Here is a 10,958-nt window from a genome sequence, read left to right on the forward strand (position 1 = left end):
GGAAATCGTGTATATCAAAATAATTTATTACTTGGTATGGGTTTTTTTGTATTATTTTTGCTGAATTATACTGAATAACACATTAATATACCTAGAATACCTTGAAAGTTTGGTTTTCATGATATATTCCTGTTAATCGTCACAATCTTAGTTTTCCTAGGATTGAGTCGGTTAATTGGTCGTCATTCGTTTAATTTTATACTATTCGGTCAATTTTAGTTGTTATAATACAAAAAAACAAAAACTCATAGTTAATAATAAATTATTTGGAATAATGTACAATTTCCTTTTAAAAATACTAATTTTTGCCACCTTTTTTTCTTTTTTTAAATTTAATAAAAATAATTAGCACATTTCTGGTTTAATTGCGTATGTCAGTTGATAGGACAATTATATAGCTTTAAAATAAAATTACGTCAAAATGTTGACAAGTTTTGAAGATACATAAACAAATGCGTGATAGGCATGGTTTTGATAAAGAGAAGTTAATTGCTCATAACTAAAAAAATTTAAAGTTAGATTCAAGCTTTAAAGGGTATTTCTTCATAATTTTTGGTATACTTTCATGTGACGTTGGCCGGTCACTTTACCCTGGAACACATTGTATATTATTTAATATTTTTTTTTTTTCGTACAAGGGCCTCATTTAAAACATTAGGTATATAGGCACATAGCAATAAATAATGAATAATGTATTAATGTATCACTTTATTTATAATTATAATTTACAAGCTTTTTTTCTTGCTAAATAATCATCGATTTTTTTTAGGTGATTTATTTAGTGTTACATAGCCTATAACGAAAAAAGTAATGGACAAATTAGAGGCCCCTAAATAAATTCTAACTTTCGAGGCCCGGGGGCCATGGCCCCCTCTGCCCCCCCCCCCCCCTTAACCCGGGCTTGCTCAATATCTACCAATTCATCGGAGACCTATTACTTTTACAATAGTTTTGGTTATTGATAAACGTTCTGTTGACATAAATAGCAAGAGGGGAAACTGGGAAAGATAACGAATTTTCAACTGGGAAAAATGACGCTTTATTTTTAATTCGTCATCTTATACGTATTGTTTTGAATATTTCTTTATATTATTTTAAACGATTTATCACTTTTAATATTGTTTTTATAATTAGTATTTATTAATTAATTAGTAGGAGAGATACCGAGGTGCAGTGAAACATTATTATTTCATTTTCCATATATTAAAAATATTTAGTTAATTAAATTTTAGTATAGCGCTATACCTTGGTAGGTAGGTATATCATAATAATATATTATAATAGCCAATATTATGATATTAATATTTTTAATGGTTCATACCTAATGTATCCGTATCGTAATACAGGATACGTGATGTATAACAATTATTATTACTATTCTTTTATCATGTTGACATGCCAGGTTAAGACGATTTTAGTCCTAAATTGAAAAATGATTTAATTGTCTTGATAATAATAGGTATTGATGGTATCATAATTTTATGATTGAAAGCGTAAATCAGAATATGTGAGGACGGTACAAAAAAATGGAATAGTCGCACCGTCGCCCACTGAATTATAGGCAGGTATTATCTGAGCATCAGCTTCATCAGTTCACGGATATAGGTACACACCATAGACTTATAATATAAGTTATCTATTATAATTTATAAGTCAGTGATACACACACACGTATACAGTTACAGTATTTTATTATATAATATTATATCGAAAAGTGCATTCAACTCTCACAAAAAACAATTATTGTTAGGTACTCATTACGAATGTTGTGTATCCTATGCATAATATTATCCGTACGAGTTGAATGATTATTTTTTATCGATTATTGTTTCAAAACAATTATTGTAAAATAGTTTAAACGAATCGAATAATATGGATAACAGAGGTGAAATCTTCATAGACGATAATATTATTATTTATGATACGAATATAAAATATTTAATTATACAAACACAAATCTCGTTTACAAAATATTATTTTCATTAAGTAAATATACAGTCATACAGATGAGCAATGTATTGTTAAATTAATACTATGCAGATTTATTTCTTTTGACAAAATAATAGAAATGTTCACAATGTTTTACGTAACATTCTTTATGCATATTCATTTGGAATAATTAAATGAAATTCGTATATATGTGTTGTGATAGTTTTTCACTAGTGGGATGTATATACGATTATGTGTTGTTATTCATTAATATAATTAGTTGAATTTATTAATTTGTTTTCTGAGTACATAGTTGAATTTAATTTAAAAATTAAAATACCGTACGTTACACTTTTATAAATCATAATGTTATATTATAATAGACAATTCAGGTACCTATCTACCTATTGATATTTTTAACTGTTCATATTATTGTATCTGTATTACGTTATATTATATATTTATATATTATAATAATTATTACTCCCAACCGCGGTATCAACAATCATGTTAAAAAATTAGTTATTTGTTTAGATAATATTAATTGTTAAAGTCTACACTTATATTCTATATATATCTACGCGTAATATAATAACAAGAATAAAATAAATATGAGATTAAAAAAAATAATAGTTAATCAGTACTTAATCTATTACATGATAAAATCAATTATTTTGTAAGTGTCAACACTCAATTTGAATATACTTAATACTTATATACCGTCATCGTTGTATATTTGAATCCACCATTCAAGGTTAGATATAATATAGGTTCATTATTCAACAAAACGCTATAATGATCATTATTGAAAGAGATAGACTTTTTGGTTTACTGTCTGGAAAAAAAAATACTTACCAACAAAAAATAATGAATTACCCTGACTGTTCACTGGTCTTCATAATACCCGCGGGCTAGCAATATTCACTGCCATTTTATTGAGCTTACGCATTACATTGTAAATTATTTTGTACTCTGATGATCTAAGGTAAAAATACCTTTTATTCGTTTTCTTTCTTTATAACAATTAAAATATATAATATTATATGGCCAGTGGCTAGTTCTGACTATACAGTAGGTACAATGTAGATACCTAGTATATTATACTTGAGTTCCCGAAAAAATGTAAATTAAGTGGGTGCCGGATAGTAAATATTGCGTCCCACTAGTGGGTAGTGGACTATGTAAGTATGATACAAATTATTAACATCGATTGTGTACCAAAACATTTTGAACAAATTTCCATTCAAAATTTAATAATTGTATGATTCAGACGTAATTATTTTTTAAATTTCATCATGCAGTATACCTACATGCTCGTAACATAATATTATAATGTGGTAGTTAAATGTATCTATAGCACGAATTCTGTTGGGTATGGAAAATGATGAACGAAGTAACTTTTTTGTTTTTTATTTAATAATTTAACAGTAATAATGATAATATTGGAATATTTCAAGCTTATACGATTAATATTTTATTGGATTACGTTAAAAGCCGATTTCTTCGAAATTCTTTAGATACTCATAAAAATTAATGTGGCTTTAAGTTAAACTATTTAATTTTTTGATTCAAATAAGAAAAGTGTACTTATGACTTATGAGGTATTTACTATTTTGTATTATTTCAGTATTTAAATAAAATTATACATTTTATGAATTTTTTACTGTAAGTAAATATAACTTCCAAATGTTTGTGGTTTTGACGAATTATGTCCCCTCCCCCCTTGTTGACGCTAATGATTATGTCATGTCTAGAATATTTGAATATGTGTATTATAATTTATAGTATAGTACCTATATCTACAGAGTATGCATAGAATACTTTTCCACAGTCATGATATCCTAAACGATTTTTATTATCTTTGTATGTAAGTCCAAAGATTTCAATACCTACCGATTCATCGTATCGGATGGAGTGGATGGACCCTATTTTCATCAGTTACCATTTAAAACAAAACTGAAATCCTTGTTTAAACAATTTTATCGTTGTTTCCATAAATTATTTTACTGTCGATTGGTCGTCTATTGTGTGAAGTACCTAATGACATCGTCATCAGATAGGTATTATTATTTATTATACCTATGGTATACATAGTTAAAATAATTTTACTGTCAAGCAACCATTTCTTCAAAATATGTTTTAAATTATGACATTTAAAGCGCATAATCGTTCTGCAGTTATCCAGATTTGTTTTTTTATCCGTACCCCATAAATATTACAATTATTATTGTCTTTTCCCAGGTTAGCAAAAAATAACCAAGACAAAATAGGCCATTAAAAAGTGAAGTAAAAAACTATAGTGCTTAATCTAGTAATTTTAAATTCTGAATAGAGTTATTGGTTTTACAATGATATACTTTTTATTCGTTATTTTTCGGTCAACACTTGTTTGAGCAGTAAAAAAGCTTAATAAGATTCACGCAGGTATAGTTCTAACTAAACAATAGAAAAACGAACTTGATTCGTACTAAAATTCACAAAATAAACATAGAAAAAAATTAAAGAACTTCGCTCGACCGACCTATTTTTATTGGGTAACTGAGCTTCCATGATATAATCGTTAGTCTAATGTGAACATTTGTGGTAGGTAAAAATTATTTAATAAAATTACAGAGTACAGTCTACAGTCTACAGTTTGCATATTTAAAAAGAAAATATTCATCTATAAATCTGTATAATAGTATTTATTTAAATGTCTTCGTGTTTATTGTACAAAACTGTTAGTTTATGACGTTCATTGATTAGGAGGTGTTTATATCATACACGTATTCGACAATCGTATTAAAAATAAATAAAATACGGATATAAATTTAATGAAAAAAGAAAGTAACTATTAATATTCTGGGAAAACTACCCGTTAAAATTAATGAAAAATTATTTAAGTACCTATACTTAATATACTATAGTATATAATACCTACCTATAGATATATTTACATATAATATATCATATTAAAACACTTTACATTGAGCATATAAAATTATAGTTTATACTTATATATACATACTCGTATATATAAGTAGTAACTAGTAAGTATACAGGGTGAGACAGGAAAACTGGAAAACTGACAAATGATATAACTTTTACTTTTATTTACATCTAATTTATTGACTCTTGCGCTACAGTAAAATATAACTATTTTTATTTTACAATAATGAAAATACCTGAAAATACCTGAAAATATCTGATTAAAATTTTTTTTGAAAAATTCAAAACAACCAATTTGTGGATCTGGGTTTTAGAAATATGTTGATTGTAAAAACATTTCTTTAAATCATGTAGTTTTTTTGAAATTTTTTTTTGAAATCTCATTATTTTTATTAAGTAAAGTTGATCCAGTCGTAAAAAACTAAAATTAAATTCAAAAAGTATTAACTTTTTTTAAAATTTTACGAGAATTTTAAATAAAAAAGTTGGGTAAGTGGATGTTGCTCTGCTGTACAGTAGGTTACAAGTGAGTAATTGTAATGGATGGTGTTAATAATTCAAATACCCCTCCCCCTCCCAAAGTACCAACTAGATTCACTTTCCTATCAGAAAAGATATTGTTGAAGAAAATGGGTGATGACAGACACACACAAAAAAAAAAAAAAAAATAATAAATAAAAACACACATCATTGTAAAATTAATACATTCATCGCTCTGCTCAGAATCTTAAAGTAAAAAATAATCAATTTTCAAATGAATGAGTCTTATTTCAAAATATTTTGACATTTAAAAAAATCATAAATAATATTATACCATATGACTTAAATAAATGTTTTTACAATCAACATTTTACTAATAACCAGATTTAAAACCTGGCTACTTTGAACTTAAAAAAAAAAATTTTAATATTGATTAGAACTGAAGCTATTTCATTTTTCATGTCTTCCTGTTATACCCTGTTTATGAGCTATGTGATTTGGCACCCATAATATAGGTCCATAGATAGGCCTATATATACACACGCGCGGACAATGCTCTTCCTTTTATTTTTGGTATTGCGGTCGTAACTTCGCGAGTCACATTCGTTTAGTGAATTATGTATGTCAAAATTCGGTTTCCCTAGAATTTTATAGTTTGCACCAACAATTGAACCGTGGGAACTGCCATCGCCGATTAACGCATAGGTACTATAATAGGTATATAACTTATAGGTATAGTACCCAAGTACCTAACCTGCACTAGTGTATACCTAAATATAAGCCATACAAATTATATCGTTAATATAATGTGCCTGTATAATATCCGCGGTCACTCGCGGTTTCGGTCGCAACTGGTCGTCGTTCAAATGAATAATTCAACCGAACCCCTTTAATTTGGTATATTGTCGTCGTTTCCCTTCGGGCCGTTTAACTAAATATATCATTATACGTATTATACACCTGGATAAATGTCATATAAATATATAATAATATAAAATACGATATTATCATATATGTATATGATAATACGCGTGATCGTATTTTTTAGCTCTCCGAAAGTGCTTAAGCGTGAACCGTGGTTTACGGTTGAAACGATGTTTATTCGGTCCGATTAATTCGAGATGTGTTATCGTATGTATAGGCGATCTGCGTGTCCATTTCAACGGAAGCGTTCAAAATATTATGCCATCGATCTATCATGCCTTCATTTTTCTATTTTTATTCTTTCATTTCGTCCTGACAATAATACATATGAATACATTATATTATTATGTCATTATTCTTGTCGAAATTGTTCAACGTTTCTTTGACGTTTCACGCGTATAACAAGTAAAAGTTTTCCTCTTTTTGGTTGGTTTTTTTGTATAGTCGAAACAAAACTTTTTAGCGCGACAAAGTTTTTTGAAACTTTTTTCAGTTGACTGCCGAGAAGTATATAAACTGTTTGCATATAACATGCGGTGGTATTATACCTGGGCTGTTATTGGAAACATTATTGACGAATTTTCATCGAATGAAATAACACGTAAGGATTATATTATAAAATTGTGCCTCAAAAATTTACCCAATGTATGGTTTTTTCATATTTTTAGTTTTTACAGGTCCATGTCCCCCGCACCGCCCATTGAACATTTGCAATTTAAACCCAGGGCTTTCGTTTCTGCTCCGTTTGTCACGTATACATACATTTTTTTTTTATATTTTTTAACTAAAAAATGTAATATTATTTTAATACTTAATAATCATTAAAAAACACTAACACATTTTTAACCACACCTCTTTTGAGATAGAGTCCTAAGCCTGCAGAAGTCTGTATGAATTAAGGAGGAATTTCTGTGGTTAAAAACCGGAACTGTTTTAGAATTTACCAGTTCGTAAAACCTTTTTTTGATGGGAGCCGTTTGAGAATATCGACCTTTTTGTAAGACGGGAGCCGAATGGGCTAAGTCCAGAAAAATAATTGCATCAAACAATACAAAATGCTTGCTCCATAATCTAAGTATTATCTAAATCGTATGAACTTATCATGCGTATAAAAATAAATATTTACCAGCCCCTTTTCAAGCTAATGTGAATGTAGGTACCTATATGGCATCTAAATATGGGGTTTCGCCAAAAAAACCATACATTTCAGTAAAAAAATCTTCATCTGATCACTATATCGCTCTCTCTCTCTCTATTAATATTATTATGCCACAAACCAATCCATTTCGATTTCCTTTATAAACGAAAGAAGACAGTATTCGCTGACACGTTTGTAGGAATGTCTCCATTGCTTCAAAAGAAAATTTGACCATGACTTTTTTAGTAAAATTTTATAGACGAAAGTGTCACTATAGTGAGTGATTTTTTTTCTTAAGACTACATGTTAAAATCAACAATAATTCAAAAATTATGTTTTTTGTAGGTACAAAAAAAAAATAAATAAAAATATCATTTATAGGCTATATTTTATTGTTTTTATAGCCTAATCTAACTTATATTGCAAGTAACAGTATCGATTAATAGTCAATTAACAACACACTATAAATAATAATGATAGTTAAAAAAAACATAGTTGTAAAAGTAACGTGTTCTCACTCGTATCAAAAACCGGTATTTTTCACACTGTACGGGTGATTTTGAATTTTAAACAATAAATCCACTATTAATTTCAAATAGTTCTAATCCAATTGGAATTGTTTTTCATGTAAATAATAATATGCTCTAATCTGTCGTTGCAGTATCTAAATAGATAATAATGCATTTCAAGCGTATAAGACAAATTATCATAACATTTTAGGTTTTTTTACAGTTATGACAAAAACAACGAACACTTATAGGTAGGCATATACTCGTGTTATGTCAAAGCAGTTTACTAAGTACAATTTGTATACACTTGGCATAACGGTTTACACACCCATAAACTATTATAATACCGAGCAAAACGAACGGATAACTCATACAACGGCTGTATAATGGGTGTTGGATACTTGTCTCGCTTCGCTCACCTTAGTATATATGAGTGCGATGTACAGTATTTTACTATTTCAATTATATTTACGTATTATATGTCGAAAAGTAATTGGTAAATAATAATATAGTTGAATTATTCAACATATACTATTTGGAGTGCGTGTAAAGTATATTTGTATATGTTCGTACTTCATACCAGTATTATACATTTATACATAAACCTATAATATGTATTAATTTAACGCGTTTATGATGTTGTTTTCAAACCAGATTTTCATATTTATGTATATTTATGGATAGAACTTAAAACTCGGTCACACCAGATCCAACTATAGTTAAATCTGAATTTTGATCGTAGAAACATTTCTATGAAGTAGGGTCATTGGACCCCACTTCCATCAAGCCGTTCAGTCCTGTACTTGTACCCCGGGGTTTCATCGATTCCGCCAGACCTTTTTATACTAGGTGATAAGGTATATCGATTCTGCCAGTTTAGGTAGTCTAAAAACAACCTATCGATTCTGCCAGGGAAATAATAATCTTACTAAATAATCTTAAATAATGAAATACCTGTATAAAAATGTTATCTCTATAATCAATCATAAAAAGGTGGGTAAGTGGATGTCGTTCTGCTGTACAGTAGGTTACAAGTGGTCACGAGTAATATTATACAGTCACAACAAAATAACTAAAATAGTTATTCTAGGTTTTTTAACATGTAATTTCGTCCAAATTCGAACTTAAAATTACTATAAAAATAAACTGTGCTTATGTATTTCTTAGAATTTTTAGTAACAGAGTTAAATATTTACGTGGCATCGTGTTTTAAATTTTCAATCCTTAGATATAAAAGTTGAACATTTTATAATTTTTTAACTACAAAATAATTATTCAATTTTAAATTTGATAAATTTTGTCAATATTTCAACTTCAAATGCTTATAAAAAAAAATTGTGCCTATGTATTTGTAATATTTTTCAACTGCTATTGTAACAATGTATCAGGAGCCCTGTATTAATTTTTTACACTTTTTGGCCCAATAGATAAAACTTATAAAAAAAAAAAACTAAAAAAATTGAAAACTTACAATGTCCGTAAACAGCTCAAAAAGAGTCAAATTATTTTCAAAATTTTATCGTATATAGAAAATGCTAATATAAACATTCAGTGAAATTTTCAAGTTTCTACAGTCATTTGTTTTTTAATTACTACAAAATAAGAAAATCGTTACGTAAGAAATCGAGTAAATACCAAATGTTGTAAAAATATGAATTTCAAACGCTCATAAAAATTTAATTTGAGTTTCTTATAGACATTTTTTTTTTGATAAAGGTAGATTATCCTATAAGGAATCTTGTATTACATTTTAAAATCTTAGTTCTAAAAAGAAAAATTTTTACGAATTATAAACTCAAAATAATTAGGTAATTTTCGTAATTTTTCCATATTTTGTCAATTTTTGAACTTTAAATGCTTATAAAAAAAAAACTGTGACTAAGGATTTTTAGTATTTTTCATCTACCTTTGAAACAATATACTTGGAGCCTTCTATTAAATTTTCAAGCTTTTTTGATCAACAAATAAAATTATATTTTATTATATTGATATTTTTAGAAAAAAAACTAAAAAAAAAAGGAAAATGAAAATGTCTCTAAACAGTTCAAAATAAATCAAAATATTTTGAAAATGTTATCGTGTATAGAAAATGGAAATATAAACAACCATTGAAATTTTCATGTATTCAATGTAATCGTGTACACAGACACAAAAAATAAAAAATAAAAAAATGGATAAAAAAAAAAACACACATCATTGTAAAATCAATACATTCATCGTTCCACTCAGAATCTAAAATAAATAATAATACACTCGATAATATAGAAATGAACTGTAATCTTTAACACGATTACGCTTAGAAATATTTACTATCTATACTTGATAGGTATTCGTTATTCGTTTCAGCAATTTCGAAAATTTTTTTAATAAAATTAAAACCAGTTTATTTTTTGGCGAACTGGGAATTAGGTGTCTGTGAACTGGGAAGGTGTATAAACTATTTATTATTTGCTGTCATCTCAGCGATATGTATAAATTGTTTAGCATAATAATAATTTGTAATATGACAAGGTAATAAATTGCTGTAAATTTAGGTAGTGACCGATATTTTCTTTTTCAACTACTTACCAGCTACTTGTATTATTATAAAATATAATATAGATTGTATATTAATATATTATATTACTATATCACTATAATATTAATTTCTAGCCGAATGACCGGACTTTTCCCTTGAAAAAAATGAACAGCTATAATATACAGCACTCTAAGTCTGTGTAACTTTGTGAACAAATCCGAAATAGGTGGACAGTTATTGGATTATACTAATTATATACAACGCTTGGAGTATTTTGGGTTACGTATAATAACTTTTAGAGGCAATAAGTTTAACTAGTTTAAGTATACCTGATTACCTCCAGGTAAAATGTACAATATTTTAAAATATCAAATAGAGAAATATATCTACACCCACGTGTTCAAAATCTATAGTAGGTACCCTCCCCCACAGTTCCACAAGCTAATGACCTCAATTGTCGAAGCCTCAACCCCCCAAAAAAAATATCTAGTCTAATATATAATATAATAAAGAAACAATATCTGAAATTGTT

This window comes from Acyrthosiphon pisum, chromosome A1 (assembly GCF_005508785.2).
Source record: "Acyrthosiphon pisum isolate AL4f chromosome A1, pea_aphid_22Mar2018_4r6ur, whole genome shotgun sequence".
NCBI lineage: Eukaryota > Metazoa > Arthropoda > Insecta > Hemiptera > Aphididae > Acyrthosiphon > Acyrthosiphon pisum.